General features: G+C 43.2%; 1 protein-coding gene across 1 annotated transcript in view; it reads right to left on the reverse strand.

The window, feature by feature from the left end:
- Positions 1-9,538, reverse strand: part of CDH11 (cadherin 11) — a 98,765-nt gene extending 89,227 nt beyond the window's left edge. The window contains exon 1 of the mRNA XM_075189001.1: positions 9,213-9,538. The gene's annotated coding sequence lies outside the window, so the exon portion shown is untranslated. The remainder of the gene's footprint in view (positions 1-9,212) is intronic.
- Positions 9,539-20,957: the final 11,419 nt, after the last annotated feature.

The raw sequence follows: 20,957 nt of genomic DNA on the forward strand, positions 1-20,957 counted from the left end.
GTGCATGTGTTTGCTGACATCTATGAAAGCGATCAAATTTTAGAGAGCTGCACCCATTTTTCATATTGGATTGAGCTCAATATGTTCTGTAAATAACAAAATAGGATTTACTGTGAATGCAACGCTTGCCAAATCTGCCCGGCGGCTGTAATAGTGTCCACTCCTCTCGCTTCTGAGCGCTTGACCTGTCAACGTCCCACTTATGTCAACTGTCCACCCACGTGAATGGTAAGTTCATGGGGAAACGGTGACATCGTCTGGTCTGTCTGTTTGAAAAGTTTTACATGGGCCCGCTACAGGGACCCCGGCTCATCCAGTGAACAGCGCATACACAGTACAATTTAGTTTTTTTATATTAATTGACGGAACTCCACCCGAAATGAAATATTTAGTCTTGGCTGGAGTTATCCCTTATGTGTCCCTCTATGGCCATCAACATGTAGTACAGAAAAAATGTGGAATGTTTTTACTGTACTATTATTAGTTTATAACTGTTAGCCATATGTGATCTCAGCCTTCTGCAGATGAAAAGGTTTTTTCTTCTCACAAACCAAGACAACCATTTGTGTCAGTGTGGTAGAAACTATAAAATACAAATACTGTAATATTTATTATAACCGGAACCACTAACTTAATTTACAGCATCAAGTGGCCATTATTATTTTGCTGCCCACATGTCCTACTGACAGATACATTGGCTTTGTTTTTCCTTACCGTAGGGGAACCCCTGATAAAAGCTACAATACCCAATGATGCCAATGAAGTTTACTTTAGAGACCGCCATGGGGTATTCGCAAAATCATTAAACTATTTCCAAGGTCAATGATTCATCATCAGATATCATCAAGCTCCTGTAATCATCAAAAAAAAACTAAAGTAGTTTGTCTGATGATAGAAATCTGATTTAGTGATTACTTTATCATCACAACGTTTTGTTGGATTTGTATTATCCATTGATTAATTATATCAACCATTTCCTGTGCCCCCCCCCCCAGTCATCTTATTTAAATATACTGCCCTATACACATACTAAAGAATATTTAGAGTGAATCCAAGAAGATCATCCTTTTCGACTTGAGAAGACATCACTCAATGACTTGGATTGGGTATTCAAAGAAGTCTGGTCTATCTACTTGGGTATTCAAAGAAGTCTGGTCTATCTACTTGGGTATTCATAGAAGTCTCGTCTATCTACTTGGGAATTTATAGAAGTCTGGTCTATCTACGTGGGTGTTCACCCCACATTGCCCCTCCACTAGAGCTGCCTTACGTTCACCTGCTATTCAACAGAACAGAATGCAGCTGTCAAAGAACTTTAAGAAGTGATAATGGATCTCTATGTGGTTTGTAAGAATCCTTCACGCGGCCATATGGGGAATGTGATGGAATGCTCGACGGAACATAGGTCCAGTGTACAGGTCTTTTTCAGTCCATGCTTTGTCAAGTATCCATCCTGAATTGATGGCCATTAAAATGCAAATGTACCTGTCACCTACACACATTTTGGGGTTCACTAGGAAATAGTGATATTACCTTAAGATGTTCCACATAAATTACTGGCTTAGTGAATTGTTAAGCTGCCGCTAGTGAATATTGGTTCAGCCTAGATAATGTTTGCCTTCATTGTGTATAGGGGCTGGGTTCAGTTTTTGGGCGTACGGGGGCGGGGCTCCACAAATCGCATCATTTTGGCCCTGCCCCCTGTGACGTAATGACGCAAACGCATCATTTTAGCACGGGGGGAGGGCGGAGAATCGCATCATGGAGGCTTCAAATCTGCCCACTTCACTAGGAAGAGGGCAGATGCGGGAGAATTGTCAGCTCTCCTGGGAGTCCGGGAGACCTACCCAGAATTCAGGAGTCTCCCGGGCATTCCGGGAGAGTTGGCAAATATGCTTTAGACCCACCAAATTTTAGCAACATGTCAAAACAATGCCCTTGGGCTGATGAGAATAATATTGCTGATGATGATTATGAAGATGATGATGCTCTATGAAGCATAAAGTGTAGACTTTAATGTCCAGTTACAGAGCTGCCAACATTTTAAAATCATTTCTAAGCAGAGATTGTTGCTGGGATGATGCATCTAGCAAGACCTTGGAGAACTATAATTCTCTTCATGTCATGTTTACTGTAATTGATTATAATGTACTTTTTTGAATTTGAAACAGCCCTCTACAATACGTCATAAATTACAAGGCCTAGAGAAAAAGCACAGATCTAACGGAATAGAAACAGTTCTAACATGCACAAAGAAAATAATTTTGTTCTGCAGTTGGCTAATACTGCAACATTTTTAAAACCTAGTAACATACTTGCCAACTCTCCCGGAATTCCCGGGAGACTCCCGAATTTTGGGTAGGTCTCCCGGAGTCCTGGGAGAGCTGCCGATTCTCCCACATCTGCCCCCTTCCTAGTGAAGTGGGTAGATTTGAAGACTCCATGATGCGATTCTTCGGGAATCGCATCATTTTGTCTAGCCCCACCCCCCCCCCTGCTAAAATGATGCAATTGTGTCATGACATCACAGGGGCGGGGCCAAAATGACGCAATTCACGGAGCCCCGCCCCCTCACGACCACCTCTACACTGAGACTCCCGGAGGCCGTTTATTAAAGGTTGGCAACTATGCCTAGTACTCTCCCTGGTCATTGGGGACATTTGGCACTAGGTAGTTCTATAAGTTCCCAAAAGCCATGTTTCTATGTAGCTCAGTGGCTCAGTGGTCAGTGGCTCTCCAACCATTATATAACCACAACTTTCAGCATCCTTTGACAACTGTCAGTCAGCACACTGGGAGTGATTGGCATAATACCTAAAGAGCCACAAATTGTCAACCTCTAATCTACTTTTCTACTTTTCCTTGTAATCCAATTATGTGCAGAAACACCTCACACTCTCCTGCAGCGCTAATTAACGTAAACAGAGTTCACAAACACATTGCACACATCAAAAGGCCTTAAACGCAGTAAAAAAAACCTCACACAGTATAGATATAATTCACAGAATATCTGTGAAATGTTGCAGGTAAAAAAAAAGGAACAGAAAATAGGCTACGAACACCCAAACAAAATTTTGATCTCAAACTGGGGATAAGTTGTATTCTGTAGGAGAGTTCCTGTCTCTTTAACATAATGCCATGCTCCCTATTAATATTATTATTATTGTCTTTGATTTATACATTAGTAGTTATGAACATAAAGGGGTGCCTATAAAGTTGGACACAAATAGCGTATAATACGCTTTTCTACTTCTGCACATGCCCGGGAAGCACTAGTTACGTAGGCGCCCATATGTAGATTGAGTCTTGTTATGAACTTAAGGCCGCTGGCAGACCCTCCCGATTGAGAAGGCATTACGGAGGGGGTGTGTAAGGGCGTGTTGGAGCAAACGCGACCTATGTAGTCTGAGACTCAGACGCATAATCTCCTGTCATGATACAAGAAACTCGATCACTGGTGTAAGTTATGAACTGATAGTGATGATGTCTGGCTCATCATAACCGTCTTTTTTGGGATACAATTTACGTCTGTGTATTAGATCAAAATTACACTCTATATGAGGCCCAAAATGTCTCAAGTTAAAGGTACTTTAGGAACATCGACTGGCCTAATTACTGTTGGCCTAAATAGCTGATAATAATATTTTTTTTTCAATTCTGCAACCAAAGCCATCATTGATTTGTTTACTAAAAAAATTATTGCACTAGATGACAAGAGTTGTCTCTAAGGGGCCAATTCAATTAGCTGCGCATTCCTTAATAACCTCGCAGCTATACGGCCGCTAGGAAAAATAAACAATGCTTTTTTCATTACCATAATTTCCATTGTAGAAGCAGAAACATTCCTGCAAGGTTAGAGTGGAACCTTGGGGCTAGCTGAATCGGCCCCTGACAATGGACCCGTTTGTTGGGAACAACTATACAGTACAAGCCCGCTTATTCAAACTATTAGCTATCTATATCAACATCTATTCTTATTCTAGAGACCTTGGGGTAAATGTATCAAGCTGAGAGTTTTCTGGCGGGTTTGAAAAACCAATCAGATTCCAGGTATCATTTATTTAGTACATTCTACAAAATGATTGCTAGAATCTGATAGGTTGCTATAGGCAACATCTCCACTTTTCAAACCCGCCGGAAAACTCTCAGCTTGATACATTTGCCCCCTTGTGTTAGAAGGTATGGAAAAGGAGAATTACAAATATAGATAAATGAGATTATCATCATGTTCAGTGAATATGGCATACTGGGATTTGTGTTGTCCAATGTCCGCTTGGACTAATAAAATGCCCAAGACAAGCCTATAGGACCAGCAGCAAAGTGTCCATGTTGTTTTCAAATGTTGGCCGCTGTGCTATTTTGTATTAGTAAAAAAAAATATATAAACTGATATGTAAAATACTATTTTAGGCTCACAAAGCAACATGAGGCTTTGATTAGGGTTTGGAATGAAGGGATCGTGTACAAAGCGCCTGAAGATTGTGTAAAGATGTGAATATGCAAAAGGAACGAAAACATCAGGCAACCTGTGGGGGAATCATTACCAGATGTTCAAATACTGTAGCCGTAATCCCCCTCCTCCTCCTCCCCACAGCCCCCCTTCCAAACATACACCACCCCTCGCACTTCCCCCCCAGAAAAAGACCAGGGCTGCTTGTGGATTTACAGGGCACCCTGACAGCCATGAAAACAATTTGCCTTGCAGGAATTTTGTCTTGCTGCTCAGGCTGAAGTATTTCCAGATGAAAAAAAGACATTGTATCTGGCATATTGAAGGTATCAATGTGAAGGGACCAGTCAGGAAATGAATCCCGAATGCAGCAAAATAACAAACGGCATGTCACAAAGTGCCAAACGATGATTAAAATGTCCTAGATTTTCCATTTACATCTGCGCAAGCACTTTTCCTGCCACAGCGCTCTGTAAGTCGTTTAAGAAATGTAAAAGTGCCAAGGAGGGGCGAGATGGAGAACCAGTAAACAAACATTGGAAATAAAAAAGTAATATCTCTATCGCTTTTTTTCTTTCAGCTTTTTTCTTTCACCGCAGGCCTCTGAGCTGAGTGGGACTTAGGCGGGACCTAGGTGGGACTTACTGGCGCAAACCGCGCTGCGCCACTGAATGAATCATTGCCGCATACATATGGTCTCCTGCCTGACAATAAACCATTGTTCTCTTCCCCCCCCCCCCCCCCATAGTGGACACCAGTAAATCAAACAACAGAAATGTTCTGTGAAGTTGTAAAGATAATATACAGTTTGATAAATATTAAGGGCTAGATTTACTAAGCTGCGGGTTTGAAAAAAAATGGGGATATTGCCTATAGCAACCAATCAGATTCTAGCTGTCATTTTGTAGAAGGTACTAAATAAATGACAGCTAGAATCTGATTGGTTGCTATAGGCAACAACCCCACTTTTTCAAACATGCAGCTTAGTAAATCTAGCCCCTGGAGTCTAAAAACTTTGCTGAATTCTAAATATAACAAAAATAGTGTAAGATAATATACGCCCTAGGATATATATCACAAGGATGTTGCAAGTCACCGAGGATTGCTGGCCAAGTGCTTTTAAGGACACAGGAGTTGTCTGTGACTTGTAATACCCCTATAAGCCACAGAAGATTTAAATTCTTTATTAGACACTACAGGAAATATCCGGAATGAACGACATCCCTACTTATTGATTACACTAACATAACAAACGGAAAGGTTTAACTGTAAAAGTCACTCTAACTTTTTAACATACATATCAAGCAGTCGCTGAAGACCCCTCTGGTTGAACTATTGTTAGTAAAAAATTCTAAGCGTACATGTTATAAACCAATCAGTCTGTCCATATTTAAGGGCAAAGCAACTTTTTATGATATTTTTCAAGCAAGAGCACATGACAGCGTAGAGCACAGAAACCTACAAGGAATCCGTAAATATACAACCTTTTTTTGTTTTCGGGTAGACTTATTAAACACTGCTGAAACAATATTTTCTGTGCCAAATTGGCCTTTAACCTTAAACATACGTCTGGTACCAAATAAACACAGGCTGCATTGTATAGTCCGCTGGGATTGTTGTAGGTTGTTTAGGGGCCTAAACTTAATTGTTCAGTTGGATAAGTTTAAATGGAGCTCCCATTGGCTGAGCCCGCTAATTAGTCCCAGACGCAGACTAGGCACAAAGATCCTGGGTCTTCCCAAACAAAGCATTTTCTTTAAAAAAAAAAAAAAAACACATTTCTTGCCAACGTTCGCTTAACTATCTTTTTAAATGATCTGAAGCCATGGCACCAAATACAACACAAAACGGTATTGTTAAAATGAACGATAGACACATTTCAACAGCTGATAGCAAAATATGGAACTTAATTGCCCAAGAAAAAGGTTTGTCCAAATGAACTATTTTAAAAATACTGGGGTGACTTGACTGTAGGACATTAAAAGAAACGCCTATTAGCTAGATCTTTTTTTTTTCTTTCAAATGTTCACAAAATCTGCTGTGTAAAAAAAAAATGATCAAAAACATAACTAAAGCTAGTGATATATATATTTAATGGGCCATCGGTGTTTCAGGCCTGAAAGTTTTAAAGAAATTCAGAAATCCTTATGATAAGTGGAACATTCAGACAGCGGGGTCCCACTTTAAACTACAGTCTGCTTTTTTTTTAAAAAAAAAAAAATCTGTGTCTTTTTTTTGTAGAGCAGTTCACCTCTTTGTGCAAGAAGGGTTGGATTCTCTGCATGCAATCTTTCTGCAAAGTCTTATGTCTCTTAGTGGAGAGCTGACCGATGTTAAGGCTAATGTTTAATTTCTAAAGGCATGGACCAAACAGGTTCATTGAATTTATAAGTTAGGAAAAAATTAAAATAAATGCATTATATGTTCTTTTATTACAGAGTTTTTCATCACCAGATCTTTTATCTATAAATTTGCTACTAAAAATTGGAACTGCATAATCAGGAAAGCTTCAATCTGTCCTTTGTCCATTCTTAAGAGTGCAATCCTTAACTTATTTTATATCACTGATTACAATTTGCATTGGACAAGGCTTAGGTAAGCATTTTTCTTGTTGTACACCACTATGTCCTATGCTGGTGTTTTCTACATGAGTAGTCATACCATAGTGTAGACAGTGCCAATCAAGCTTTTTTCTACCTTAAAAAGATGCAAAATATTCTAGAAGTCACAAAATACCTGCACTCAATCCAGGAATATTGAACTATTTTAATGCAATATGTCCTGTTATCCTATAGACAGAACCTCACAGTCACTTTTTTCTTTAAGCCCAGCTTATGAGCACAATGTAATAAAATTTAAGTACTCTATTCTGCTGATGCCTCAAAGTGAGGTGATAGAGACGACCTGAATTTCCCTTCTCGTAAAAATTCAAAGACACTTCACAATCATCCACTCGTCTTGTATGTCCTCAGCGGGGAAAGAATTGATTTAGACACACTTTAGAATAGTAGCTGAGGACTTGCCTGTTTTAATTAAATACTAAGGTTATTTTATTGACGGAGTGCAACTGAGGAAGGGGAGTGTATCAGTAGTGTTGCAATTATAACATGCAATAAATATACATATATTGTTTAAAAAAAATAAAATTGCAATAGATAGGGAGTAAGGAAGATACCTCTCTTTCAACGGGCTGTTATTCTTTCTCACTGAACTGTTACATGATTAAATAATTCAAAAGAAAATCTATTCTTCATGGGAGATGCAGTTACGACAACAGTAATATCCTTGATCAACCGAAAGGCTATTCAACCAGAGGCTATGGGCAGCTTCACAATGCAGGGCAGCGATTCAACTACTAATAATATCTGCTAGACTGTATATAATAGATAGAGAGGGGGCACAGACATGCACTGAATCTGCAAGACTTCATACCCCAGAGGGGCTTGAGATGTAGATGGAGCCTGTAAGTCACAGCATCTTTCTTATTACCTAAGCTGAGATTAGATGCACTGAATTTTCTAACACACTGCGCTTCTTTAGAGGGTCTCCCCCCCTCCCCCCTACTGCAAAGAGTTTGTTAATAAAGATACCCTAAGGATGCATCCCTGTGCAGCCACAGGATGTGTTTGCAATTAAATATTTAGGGTACTATCCAAGAAATCAATGCAGCTGGGGAAGGTAGAATCATGTGCATGGTGAGGCATCGTCTCACCAAAGAAGGCTCTTTTCAGTCCATTTTCTATTGGAGCATTAACACTTTGGATGCCAAAAGGGTAGAAGGCCTAAAACACTGAGGGCTGAGCAATTAAAGAGTTAATGATCCTGGTATGCTCCCCCCGCCTCTCCCTGCCCAACCATAACCCCAACACAACCCCCTTCCCCCCAATAAGGCTTATAATAACACAGATATTAGATACATTTAACCCAGTCTGTGCCAACGGGGGTCTCTACAGTCCCCCCTGACACAGAAGGAGTTGTGCATGCACAGTTTTACAGAACTCTATCTGTTTAACCATTTCACAGCGCAAGCTGGAGTTTATTTGCAAACAACTAGTCATTTTTTTTAGCCCCTTTTGAGACAGAGGGAAAAGCAATCGCGCATTGCTGTTACCCCCCCTGCCAGAAGAAAGGTGACAGGGTCTGTGCCATCAATCAGACAGATGCACTGGAATGCCTCCTGGCACCCGGGTGTTTAAAACTGAACCAAGTGAATGGAAAGAGGATTTTTTTTTATACTCCAGATTATCCCCAGTTATGTCCTCTTCTTGCACATCTCATCCCCCAATCAGTCACCTCCGCCAGACGCAAAGGTCCAAAGAGCTCTGTGCCAAGAAGATGCGCTCAAAAAAATACATAAAGGAATAACTAAAACAAACAAAAATAAGGGCCAAGTAAAATAAAACACAAGCAATATTTGTGATTGGAAACCAAAATGCCAAACAGCAGCCATAAGATCCTTCCTATGTGGGAAGTAGGGATGGAAAGGTACCCAGAGCTCCAGTGTGGCTCATAGGAGCTCAGAGGATCGGCTTGGTGGACAAACAGTTGCTCCTAGCCCAACCTGGCTCTTTTTAATTTTTAACATTCCTCCAGGAGTAGAAATATCTCTAGTCTCCTTCCCCGTGGAACTGCCAGCTGCACCAGATCCCCCGGTGGCTTTCAGGAGGAACACGCAACTCGCAAGAGGACAGAGATGCAAAAATAGACAGGGAGACAAGACAGAGATCCCTTCTGGGTGTGAAGGGGAGCCCAGGTTCCTTACCTTGGTGGCTTCTTCAGATGGTACTAGAGAGAAATAATAAGGTCCCAGTCACATGGAGACGTTGTGGAGGTCCAACAGCATCTTAAAGTCCTGGACACTCCAGCCCAGCAAGGAGATCCGAGTGGAGCTTTGAGCTTCTGGCAAGGAATGCAACACAGAGAGAAGAGAGAGAGAGGGAGAGAGAGAGAGAGGGAGGGGGCAGGCTAGGGCTCAGAGCAAGCTGCTGACGGAGAGAAGGAGAGGGGGCCAGTGAGAACACAATCACATGAATAATTGCAAGAGGCAGGGGTCTCAGCCTCTCTCCAGACTTGTGAAGATGAGGAGTGTTGTCCATCAGAGGTGACCCTCAACCCTTCTCTGCGTCTCGCTCACTGATGCTATCTGAGAGATGCTATCATCTTGGATAAAGTCAGGCAAAGACCGGATTGATGCAAAGCAGATTGCATAGCAATGGGAACATATGGAGGAAAAAGAGGGGGGGTGTACTCAGCACCCATGTGAGCAACACCCCGTTCCAGAGGGGGGGACTTTATGGCATCTTGGGGAGTCAGGATAAACTGTGGGTGGAATGCCTGTTTGCTTTCATTACATCCAAAGGGGGATTTAGATTTGCATAAAATATGCATTCATTTGGAGGGGATGGATAGAAGGAGAATGATGCGGGGGGGGTGAGGGGGGGTAATCTGCCAAAAAAACTGTAAAAAGTGTTGAGTTCAAGAGCTGTGGGAGGCTGGGCTAAGACAGGTCAAAATCACTAAGAATGCATAGAAGCTGCAGCCAGAGAGATTCACAGTTTAGACACTGTGTACACTGATCAATAGACAACTAGACTATTTGGGCTAGTGGATCTATACAGGCAGTCCAAGATATATGCAAATGTGTATTTTCCCATTCATAAAACTGCAGCAAAAACATTTTTTTTGTCATTTAATTTCCCTAAAAAGTACATGCATTTACTATACACCCTTTATGTTTGGCAGAGTCATTTAGAACAATTTAATCAGGCTGTGTTTTTATTTTGATAGGCTGCTACCTTTCAGCTGAGTAATGGGTTAATCAGTACTTTCAGCCCCCTCAGGATTAAGTTGTGCACTTTTTAACTTAGTTACCATACAGGAGTACAGTGGAAATGTGTCAGTCCTGCCTGAAAACAGTTAAACAAATCCTATTATTGTTTGTGATGACACAGAGCTCAGTTCCTCCTCACATTCGATTGTTAGTTCTTTGGGTTAGTAGATGGCGTTTTTCTCTGGAGCAGGAAATGCTGGGCTTGTGTGGTTGGCACAGTCTACGCCGTTCTGGGTTTCCTGATGGGGAGTAATCATTCCAAGATTAATCTTTGACGCAGGCCTCGGTATGAATGGAGATATTTACCAATGTGTCCCAGCTGCGTGAGTGAGGCAATGCATAAAGATCTCAGAACTGCAGGGTGTTTTTCCTGGGCAAGTCTGGTGCTTTTGTTTAGAGACCTTCTGCAGATCGGAGGCCGGCTTGGTTTGCCACAATTAATAGCCAGGGCCTGATTTACTTACAGTACAGTGAACATGAATTGTGTTCATACCTTCCATCTCTTTCAGACGCTTCTCTGTTTTCCCATAAATACATCATTTGTAACAAGCGCAGCCTATTGCATTGTTTTATTCTGAACAAATGAGGTTTTCTTGAGGTAAACCCAGGCATAATCTTTCTCACCAATGAAGACATGTTCCTCAGAGGATAGGTGAACTTTGAATTCTGCAGCATAAACACCTCTGTGCCTATCTCAGGGGGCCAAATGTGTCGCCTCAGCTTGGTTTTGGGGTCACTTGTTTTCTCTCCATTTCCTGCCAGAACATGAGAAGAACACCAAGGACTCACCTAATTCTCCTAATAATCATTTTACTGGTTTAGGGTAATGAAAATATTAAATTTCATTAGTTCAAGAAGTTTATGTAAGAAAATAAGACTAACATACAGAATTTTTTTAGTGTGTACAACACTTGTAAAACCACTATATTTAGCAATTATTAAATAAAGGACACATTCTAACATTATTATATTTATCAACAGCTCCGCTTTTGGACGAGGGTACCTCTTGCATGCCACGCCCCGCTTTACTTCTAAATTAATGATATAAAACTGCACACGGATACCTTCACAATATAAGGCTCACTTAAGGGACCTATTTATCATCATTCAGTTTTTTTCGTTGAAACTTTTCAATCCTTATCTCCTTGCATAGGCAAAACGAGGAGGGGTTTCCTGGTGCCTGGAAACCCCCTCCAAGCCTGGGGCACTGTATAATTGAGGTGGCTGGACCCTGCTCCCGCTTCACACGACTCTGCTTGAAAAGGGAGAGCTGTGAGCACAGTAGTGCACGCAGCATTGCCCATGTATATTATGGGGATAAGAAGAGTTGGAGAGCAGCCAATTACTGTCTAAAATTATAGCCACGCCACCATGTATGTTTGTCACGCCCACTGCCTTGATAAGGATTAAAAGTATCCGGCTACCTACCAAAAAAGATCTCAGGGACAGCAGTGCCGATAACCTGCTGTCCCTGAGAAGTGACTCACCTGTTCATCGCAGTCTCTTCTCATCTGAAGAAAACTGCGCTGAACTTCTCTTTTGTTGGTAGTGCGCATGCGCCCACCAAAAACTTGGTGCATGCGCACTAACATCCTGGATGTCAAGAAGGTGAGTCATGTGACAGGCAGGGATCACATGATCCCTCCACAGATGTGCTGTCCAGCTGTGCTCTTCAGAGCAAAGCTGACAGCTGCAATAGATTTCAGTTATGTTGATGTACGCCAGCTTCAGATGGCGTACAATAACGTAGAAAAAGAGAAAGTTTTCACAGGGCACACTTTAATACATAGCGTAACTGAGCACTCCACCTAGACTGTGATGGGGAGTGCTCAGAAAAACGCTAATAGGTGCAAATCTGAGATATCTGGTGCGATGCTACAATAATACATAGTGGCAGCGGCGGATTGGGAACTTAAAGTGGCCCTGGAAAAAAATCTTAAAGTGGCCTCGTGTGGGCGGGACCAAATCAACTGTAGGTGGGCCAACACAAAAGTAGGCGGGATTTAGAACTACTAGGATATGGTTGTAGTTACATTTAGGAAAACCTAGATGTGATGATTTAATAAACATTGGGTCATTACTAAGGCAATGCAGGGGAAACACTGCCTGTCCTGTGTTATACAAATACATGAATCCTTTTGCATTATCTGCGACTGGTTTATACCTCTGTATTCAAACTTGTTGCCTACCAACACATCCTTCCAATATTCCTTTCATAGAAACATATTTTACTTTGTTTAATAAGTTTATCTATTATGAAACATGTTGGCACAATCATATCTGATCAGTTTGCAAGAGTAGCATATGAGCACCTCACGCACTGATGCATCTTCCCCTGACATCATGAGCTGCAAACTACCAGTAAAATCTGGTGATATACTAAATGCAAAGGAGGCAGGATTAATGATATTATCAGTGCAATGGGGGCTGGCCATATGTTCAAGTGATCTGAGAATAGGATCAGTGCAAGGTAAAAGGCAGGAATGGAAACCACTAAAGTATGACCAGCTGGAATAAGGCTCTTGGGGGGGCCTGGGGCACTTTAAACAGGGGGGTTATCATATTGGATACATTTTAGACAAATACACAAGCAAAGCTGTGTGCACTACTGTTAGTTGCACGCAGCTCTGCCTTCAGGTGAAGTGGGACATACCTCCCGACGGGGGCGGACCCAGACATTTGCCCTACCCGGGGCGATTTTAGGGCAGGGCGATTTAGGTCCCGCCCCTTTTCTGTGTTCTAAGGCTGCCGGCGGCTGCACAGTATGTGCAGGTCCGTTCAGCAGTGAAAGTGTGCTGTCCCGCTGCTCTGATTGTGTTTAAAACACAATCAGAGCAGCTGGGCAGCATACTGTCACTGCTGAACGGACCTGCACAGTGTGCAGCTGTCGGCAGCAAGCCCCTGGTAGGGGGGGGACGATCGCCCCGATCGCCCCCTCTGGATCCGCCACTGCCTCCCGACCTCCCCGCCCCAATGCCGTCACATTCACACATTACATAGCCACATGCCCCCCTGCCATCAAATCCACACATTACATAGCCATGTTTTCCCCTGCCATCTCACACACACACATTATATAGCCATATGCTCCCCTGCGCTCACACATTACATTTAGAGGCCCCCCTACACCAACATTATATTACTTTTAGAGGCCCCTCTAGAAAAATATTACATTACATTTAGAGTGCCCCTACAAACACATTACATTTAGATTTAGAGGCCCCCCTAGACAAACATTATATTACATTTAGAGGCCCCCTACACACAAATATTAATTACATTTACACACACACACACACACACACTTCCAGCCGCGCTTCTCAGCACACATGGGACGGCACCTGTCATGTGGTGCGCGTCCCATGTGACCTCTGCAGCCACACATAGAGGACTGAGGTATCGCATTCGCAGTTACTAGGGGGAAGGTGGCTGGTCCCAGGGAAGGGTTAGCCACCAACTATACTACGGGGTCAGCATCTCGGACTGGTTGGGGTTGCTCCCTCCTCTGCCCCCCCCCCCCCCCATTAGGCATAGTTTCCGGTTGCCAGGACTAAGCAGATCCGGGTGCCCAGTGATTCAAAGAAAAAAAATGAATGGACAAAAAAAAAAAAAAAGTAGCCTATGGACGGCCTCATTAGGCCATCGGCCTACCGGGAAAATTCCCTGTAAGGTCTATGGCCAATCCGCCCCTGCATAGTGGCTTACCGAAGAAGTTGTTTTCAGGGATTTAACAGGGGGGGGGGGTAACTTTGATAAATAGGCCCCTTACAAACTACAAACAAGGTGGATCCATACTGCTTCTTTATGTGGGAACTTATTTGTCTGCCAGATGTATTTCTTGGTTCTCAGACCTGCCTCCACAAAATCAAAGTCTTCTCCTAGTTTTATAGGTTTGTAGATACATTTGAACGCAGACTTGTTAACTTTCTAGACCTCCCCCGTCCCTGCTGCCCAATGCCACGTTTTGGGTCATGGCGCAGCGCGGGGTAGTGCCACGATGACATGATTGGCAGGGAAGTGGACCGTTTTCACTACATGTGTCATTTTTATTAATATTATTATTATTATTATCGTAGATTTGTAAGGCGGTACAGTGCCGTACAGTAGGGAAAACAGTATATACATTAAACAGGGACATAAAAGGTAGACAAAATAAATGCGGATATGAAAAGAAAGGGTATGAAGGACCCTGCTCATTAGAGAACTTACATTCTAAGTGGAAGAGGGTGCAACTGAGACAAGAGGAGCGAGTGTGGCTCAGAGTGGAGATTGGGACATTTGTGAGGGTGCATAAGTGTGAATAGTGTAATCCGGGATAAGGTCACCCCTAATACAAGAGATGGGTTTTCAAAGAGCGTCTAAAGGCTGTGGGAAAGTCTGACTGAGCGTGGTAGGGAATTCCATAAGTGGGGAGCAGCACAGGAGAAGTCTTGTAGGCGGGAGGGAGAGGTGGTTACCAGAGACGAGACAAGAGACAGGTCAGAGGTAGATCTAAGAGGGCGGGAGGGAGAGTATTTTGATATGAGATTTGGGATGTATGAAGGGGTGGTGTTGTTGAGGGCTTTGTAGTCTTTTATATATTTCATAGTTTTTATTACATTGGTTGAAATGCGCCTTGAAATATGTTTTCCCCTAAAAGTGCTCCTGTAAGTTGCAAAAGGTTTCCTGTTAAAAGTAAACGGCCACTACTTTTTTACAGGGGTCATTTAAATAACCGTAAAACTTAATGCCTTTTGCGGGGAGGAGAATGCTGTGCGAACCCCCTGCAAATAAGCATTATACCTTAAATGCGCCTTCTTCACCCTTTTAACATATTTACTCTCATCCTGCAAAGCAAAATCTTATGTTTGCATCTTGGTGCAAAAGTAGGCGTATTTCTGCTCCGAGCCCACTCGTAGGAGGGGGATGCTCCTCATCCACTATGCTGCGCTCAGCAGAAGATAATACATTGTGCGACCCCGCAGTCGCCGCCTTTCTTTTGACTTCAGATCCACGTCCTTCCATGTAAAAACGGGTGCATTTACGCAAGAATGACGTCACAAAACAGGTTTGTGCCGCAGTTTTGCACTTTCTGAAATTTACTTTAAAATTGTTAAAATAGAGTTTGACTCTTGTTTTTCAGCGTTAATTGACCCCAAAAAAACTAAAAGGTAATCTTCAGAAGGACTGCTAAACCCCCACATTAAAGTTTTCATGTATGAACCTAACATACTGTACATTGTTCAGTGTTACTCTGACATTCCACCATAACTGTATTAATTACTAAAATTTTCTAGAGTCTTACCTCACCCCTCCATTACAGAAGCTACTCCTGCATCTTTAAGGTCAAATAGCTGAGAATGCAGTCATTTCAGCTGCCCCAAATCACTGGGCCTCCTTTACGAAGTGCCCTGGGCATACTTGCCAACTCTCCCAGGATGTCCAGGAGACTCCTGAATTTCGGGTAGGTCTCCCGGACTCCCAGTAGAGTAGGGCAGTCTCCCGCATCTGTCCTCTTCCTAGTGAATTGGGCAGGATTTGAAGCCGCCATGACTCGATTCTCATGGAATTGCGTAATTTTGGCCCTCGCCCTCGTGGTAAAATGACCCGGTTGCATCATTGCATGGCAGTGGCGGGGCCACAAAATGTGATTCGCAGAGCCCCGCCCCCACACGTCCACCTCCCCCTCTGGATATCCTGGAGGCCAACTTTGCACAGTTTCATTGTTCTCTACAATTTTTCATGTGTATATAAACTGCTATTGGGTCACATTTAGAGTCAGGTGCCAGCTAAAAGCTGCCACTAAGAAGTGGCCAGATTTAGAGCCAAAATGACATCATTCTCATGAAATCGCGGCATTTTGGCCTGGACCCCCGCTGTAAACTGACGTGTTTGCGTCATTACGTTGCAGTGGCGGGGCCAAAATTACGCGATTCGCCAAGCCCGACCCACGCATGCCCACCAACCCCCTGCATCTCCCGGATGCCAACTTCCTGAAGTTGGCAAGTATGGCACTGGGACCCTTTAAAAGTATAGGATGAGATGCTTTGCCACTGTGTATTAATTTTCAAACCCCTACTGCGCTTTTTTGCAGAGCAAGTCTGCAAGAATCACTCAGAGAAGCACCTCCCACCTAACACGATAACCTCCTGCTGCACAGGTGTAAAAGGAAGCTCGGTGGGTATAGTTTGTTACACGTAAATGCTTCAGCCACTGGTACATAAAAGATAATCATGAGGCTTCTCTGTAGAAATAGGTAGTAATTCAGTGTGCCCCAATGTAACTAGGTGCCCATTGCAGCTGCTTTGTAGAAGTTGTCTCATGTTGGGTTCTATTTAGATGTAGATATGAGAAAAGCTCTCTAAAAACACAGCACAGCAATCATTGACAGTGCTCAGATTTCCCGTCCACGCGTAAATCAGTGTAAACCACAAATCAGAGCAAAACGCAAAGAAAGTATTTGTATGACTTTCTAGCCTTTTACCAGGTAGAGAGGACCCTGATTGTGAGAGCTTACATTCTAGAGGGAGGGGTGGTGAGGGACAGTAGGACCAACTGGGAGAAAATGGAGATGGCAGGTGAAGGAAGAGGAGGTGATGGATAAGATGGTCAGGAGGTGGAAGGATAGGCGAGCTTGAAAAGGTGAGTTTTGAGTGAGCGTTTGAAGGACTGAAGGTTGGGGGACAGCGTGGCGGGGTAGAGAGTTCCACATCCACTTTCAGCTCGCTCTGAGCAATGTAGTATAAAGCTTCACTGAATTACCACCTGTAATACAGACAGCTACCATGTCCCCAGAGTCTCCTGACTAATATAAGCTATAAATTGAAAAACACAGTGCTTAATGTAATGAATGGGGTAGTACGAACATGGTAGGAGGTTGGAACTTTTTGTGAAATTTACCCTTTTGCATAGGGCGCCTCTAATGATGTTTCCTCCTCTCTGCACTTAAAGGGCCACTTTAACCTTGCGGAGGGGAATATGAACGAGGGAGGCGCGCACTGGGAGGACCGCCATGGTCTGTCCACCTTAAACCAATACTTGCAAAGTGATCATCTGAGTGAATCCTAAACCCCACAATGTACAAATAGCCGCACGTACCACAACGTGACATCAGCCTAAATATAAAACAATAAACCGCTCATAACGTGAAAAGGGTAGCTTATTGGATTTCAACGGCGATTCTGTAAAAAGTTATTTTTGGACTCTTGTTAAAAATCACATAATGTTTAGACCGTTATTGCTTTCTCTATGCCTCTATACATGAAAGCTATTCATTCTACACAATTGTATATGAAATTAGTCAAATCCCCTGGGTGCTGTTTACTAAAATCCGCAAAGCAGTAAATCTTAGAAACCTTGAAAAGAGCAGTCAACATCTTTATCATTAACGTCCCTTTGGTTCTTCAGAAGTGAAAGGGTTGACGCGTTATCCGTCAAATCAGGGCTGCCCCACCAATTTCATCATCCCATCTCTCTGGTATAATAAAAAATACATGTACGTAAACAAGCTTCTCCGTTCCCATCCTGGCTCATCAAGGACTGCGTTTCTAAAGCAGATTGGTTAATAAGGATAGGATATGTCTTACAGCACAGGGCAGGCGGGAATCATGGCCTGCTGTCTCCGTCTGATTGATATATATTGATGTTACACTGAGGTCAGCCCTTGATGAGCTGAAGGATGGGAAGATACCCAGGGAGAGCTGAAGCCTCTTTCACTAAGGAAGCATTTATCTTCTGTGGTCCATCGAGAACCTCAAGCACACGCCATGGTAGGGGGCTTCCAATCTAAAGGGGCTGTGGATATTGATTGATGTACTGGTTTTGGTGACAGCAGTTAACAACTTTGCTGGTATTGTTCTGATATATTCAGTGTGGTTTTGCGTAGTGTTTCCATACAGACCTCAATGAAACATTTGCATATTAGTTATTAATTACATATATGAGATGTTTTATAAAGATATAAAATCCAGAACATAAGGAAGGTAATTAAGTACTGCTGCCTGGTGATGGAGCCATACAAACAGATATGCATGAAGAAAGATTGGAGAATTTCCTAAACTCCCTAGGTGAGGTACCACGAAATTCTACTGCGCAAAGGGAAAGTGATTCATTCATCATCATCATCATCAGTTATTTATATAGCACCATTAATTCCACAGCGCTGTACAGAGAACTCATTCACATCAGTCCCTGCCCCATTGGAGCTTACAGTCTAAATTCCCTAACACATACAGACAGAATAGGGTCAATTTAGATAGCGGCCAATTAACCTACCAGTATGTGGGAGGAAACCGGAGCACCCAGAGGAAACCCACGCAAACACAGGGAAAACAAACAAACTCCACACAGTTCATGGTCGGGAATCGAACTCATGACCCCAGTGCTGTAAGGCAGAAGTGCTAACCACTGAGCCACCGTGCTGCCCCAGAAAACAAATACAATTTCTGTAATTCTTTGAGTCATTATTATTAGTCTTTATTCATATAGCACTAACATATTATGCAGCACTGTACAGAGAATGATTACACATTCACATCAGTCCCCCAGTTTAAAATCTAATAATCCTACCTATCCTATCCAGACACAATATAGGACCAGATTAGTAAGCAGACAATTATCTGCCAGTGTGTTTTGCATGATAGGAGGAACCTACATAGACATGGTGAGCAGGGCCGCCATCAGGTGGGTACTGTTGTACCGGGCCCGGGCTCACCAGGGGGCCCGGTACAACAGCTTAGCACAGACTTACCTGGGGCCCGCCGCTGGTCTCCGCTATTCTGTCTTCAGCCTGGCTGTCACCATGACAGCCAGGCACCAGGATCCGATCGCAGGGGTGGAGGATTCATTCCCCCTGCGATCATGTGCTCTGCCTGTGACAGATCACATGTAAGTATGTGTTGCTCATGGGGGGGGCGCTTATGGGGGGGGGGGGGGCCCGGGTGGCACGGGGGCCCGTACTGGGCCCGATTTTTTCTGAAGGCGGCCCTGATGGTGAGAACACACTAACTCCAGCCTGGTTGGATTCAAACCCACGCCCCCCCTGTGCTGTGAAGCATTGATGCTATACAGTGTGCCACCGTGGTTACCCGACTTTAAATAATAATAATTAAAAGAAAGGGGTCGATTTAGCAAACATTCTAAAAAGGAATCAGCTTGCAACTATCATTTTCTTATTAAGATCAGGGGTAAAAGTGGGGGTGTATACGGTGATACATCATACTGCCACTTCTCCTACTGCCTTCATTGTCAAACTATAATATTCCATTCATTTACGTTCCCATTACATATTTCATACTGCCACTTCTAAATTTCCATACCGTCCCTTTTAAATTTCCACTTTCGACCACTGATTAGGATTATTGTTTTGCACACCAGGGTGTAGAAGTGTCCATCCTTCTAAAAGGGAAAAATGGAGGTGTTGACCATAGCAACCAATCAGATTTTAGCTATCATTTTCTAGAATGTAGCAGATAAATTATACTTGCCTGCTCTCCTGGAATTTCTAGGGTGCTCCCGAATTTTGGGGAGTTGGCATCCTCCTGGCACGTTGTGAGGGGGAGGCTTAATCGCATCATCAAGCCCCGCCTGTAATGGCGTGAATTTTGCTGTTACATAGCAGGGGGTGGGCCCATGGTGTCACCACACCCCCTCCTGCATTAGTCACATGACCTCCCATCTGGGACCTCCTGGAGGATAAATGAGAGCTAGAATCTGATTGGTTGCTATGGGCAACACCTCCACTTTTTCTTTTTACAAGATAGCTAATGTGCCTGGTCTTTGTATTGCCCATACTATGATAGAGCAGCTATTTCTGAGTCTCCCTAAGTGCAGAGGAGTGTAGAAAAGCCTCCACTCTCTGTTTCCCACTGGAAGCAGAGAAGTGCCTGCGGCCAATTACGGCAGCTTGCATATTGATCCCTGAATTAATAAACAATTAGTTATCACTACCTCTGCTTTCTGTAAAAAGTGATACACTGCAAGTTCTCCTCATTAGCGCGCCACAATCAGAATGAATGACTGCGGAGGATACACCAGATACGGTGTGATTTTCTGCTCTCATCAGAGACAGATTGAGAAATAATTTAATAACACGTAATAACGATATATTTACATTTCATTTAAAAAAAGTAAGAAGTGTATACAGTGACTGGCATCTCTTGTAAGATATTTATATCAGGCTAGTGGTAGTCTGACTGAGAACTCTTACACTTATGGAACTGCGAGACCTCATCTTCTGAAGAATCGCTTAGGAATCGTGGGATATTTTCTCCTCAATCCAATCATGGGTTTCTCACCATCAGATGCCTGTAATATAACACCCTCATGCAACTTTTACCAACACATTGCTGTTATGTTTATGGCATACTTGCCAACCTTATGTTGGCTGGGTCCGGGAGTTCCTGGAGGGCAGGAGGGGTGTATTGGTGGAGGGGGCGGGGCTTCGGGATTTGTGGCATTTTGGCCCCGCCCCCGGTTACGTAATGCCTGTTTTGGGTCTTTTTACAGTGTAAAGCATTACAGCACTGGGGGCGGGGCCAAAATGAAGTGAATCGCAAATCCCCGCCCCCTCCGCACGTACATCCCGGCTCTAATTTTATTGCAGTTGGCCGATGGGCCAGATGCGGGAGATTTGCCAGCTCTCCCGGGAGTCCGTGAGACTGACCCGAATTTCGGGAGTCTCCTGGACATTCCGGGAGA

Source organism: Mixophyes fleayi, chromosome 10 (assembly GCF_038048845.1).
Source record: "Mixophyes fleayi isolate aMixFle1 chromosome 10, aMixFle1.hap1, whole genome shotgun sequence".
NCBI classification, from domain to species: domain Eukaryota; kingdom Metazoa; phylum Chordata; class Amphibia; order Anura; family Limnodynastidae; genus Mixophyes; species Mixophyes fleayi.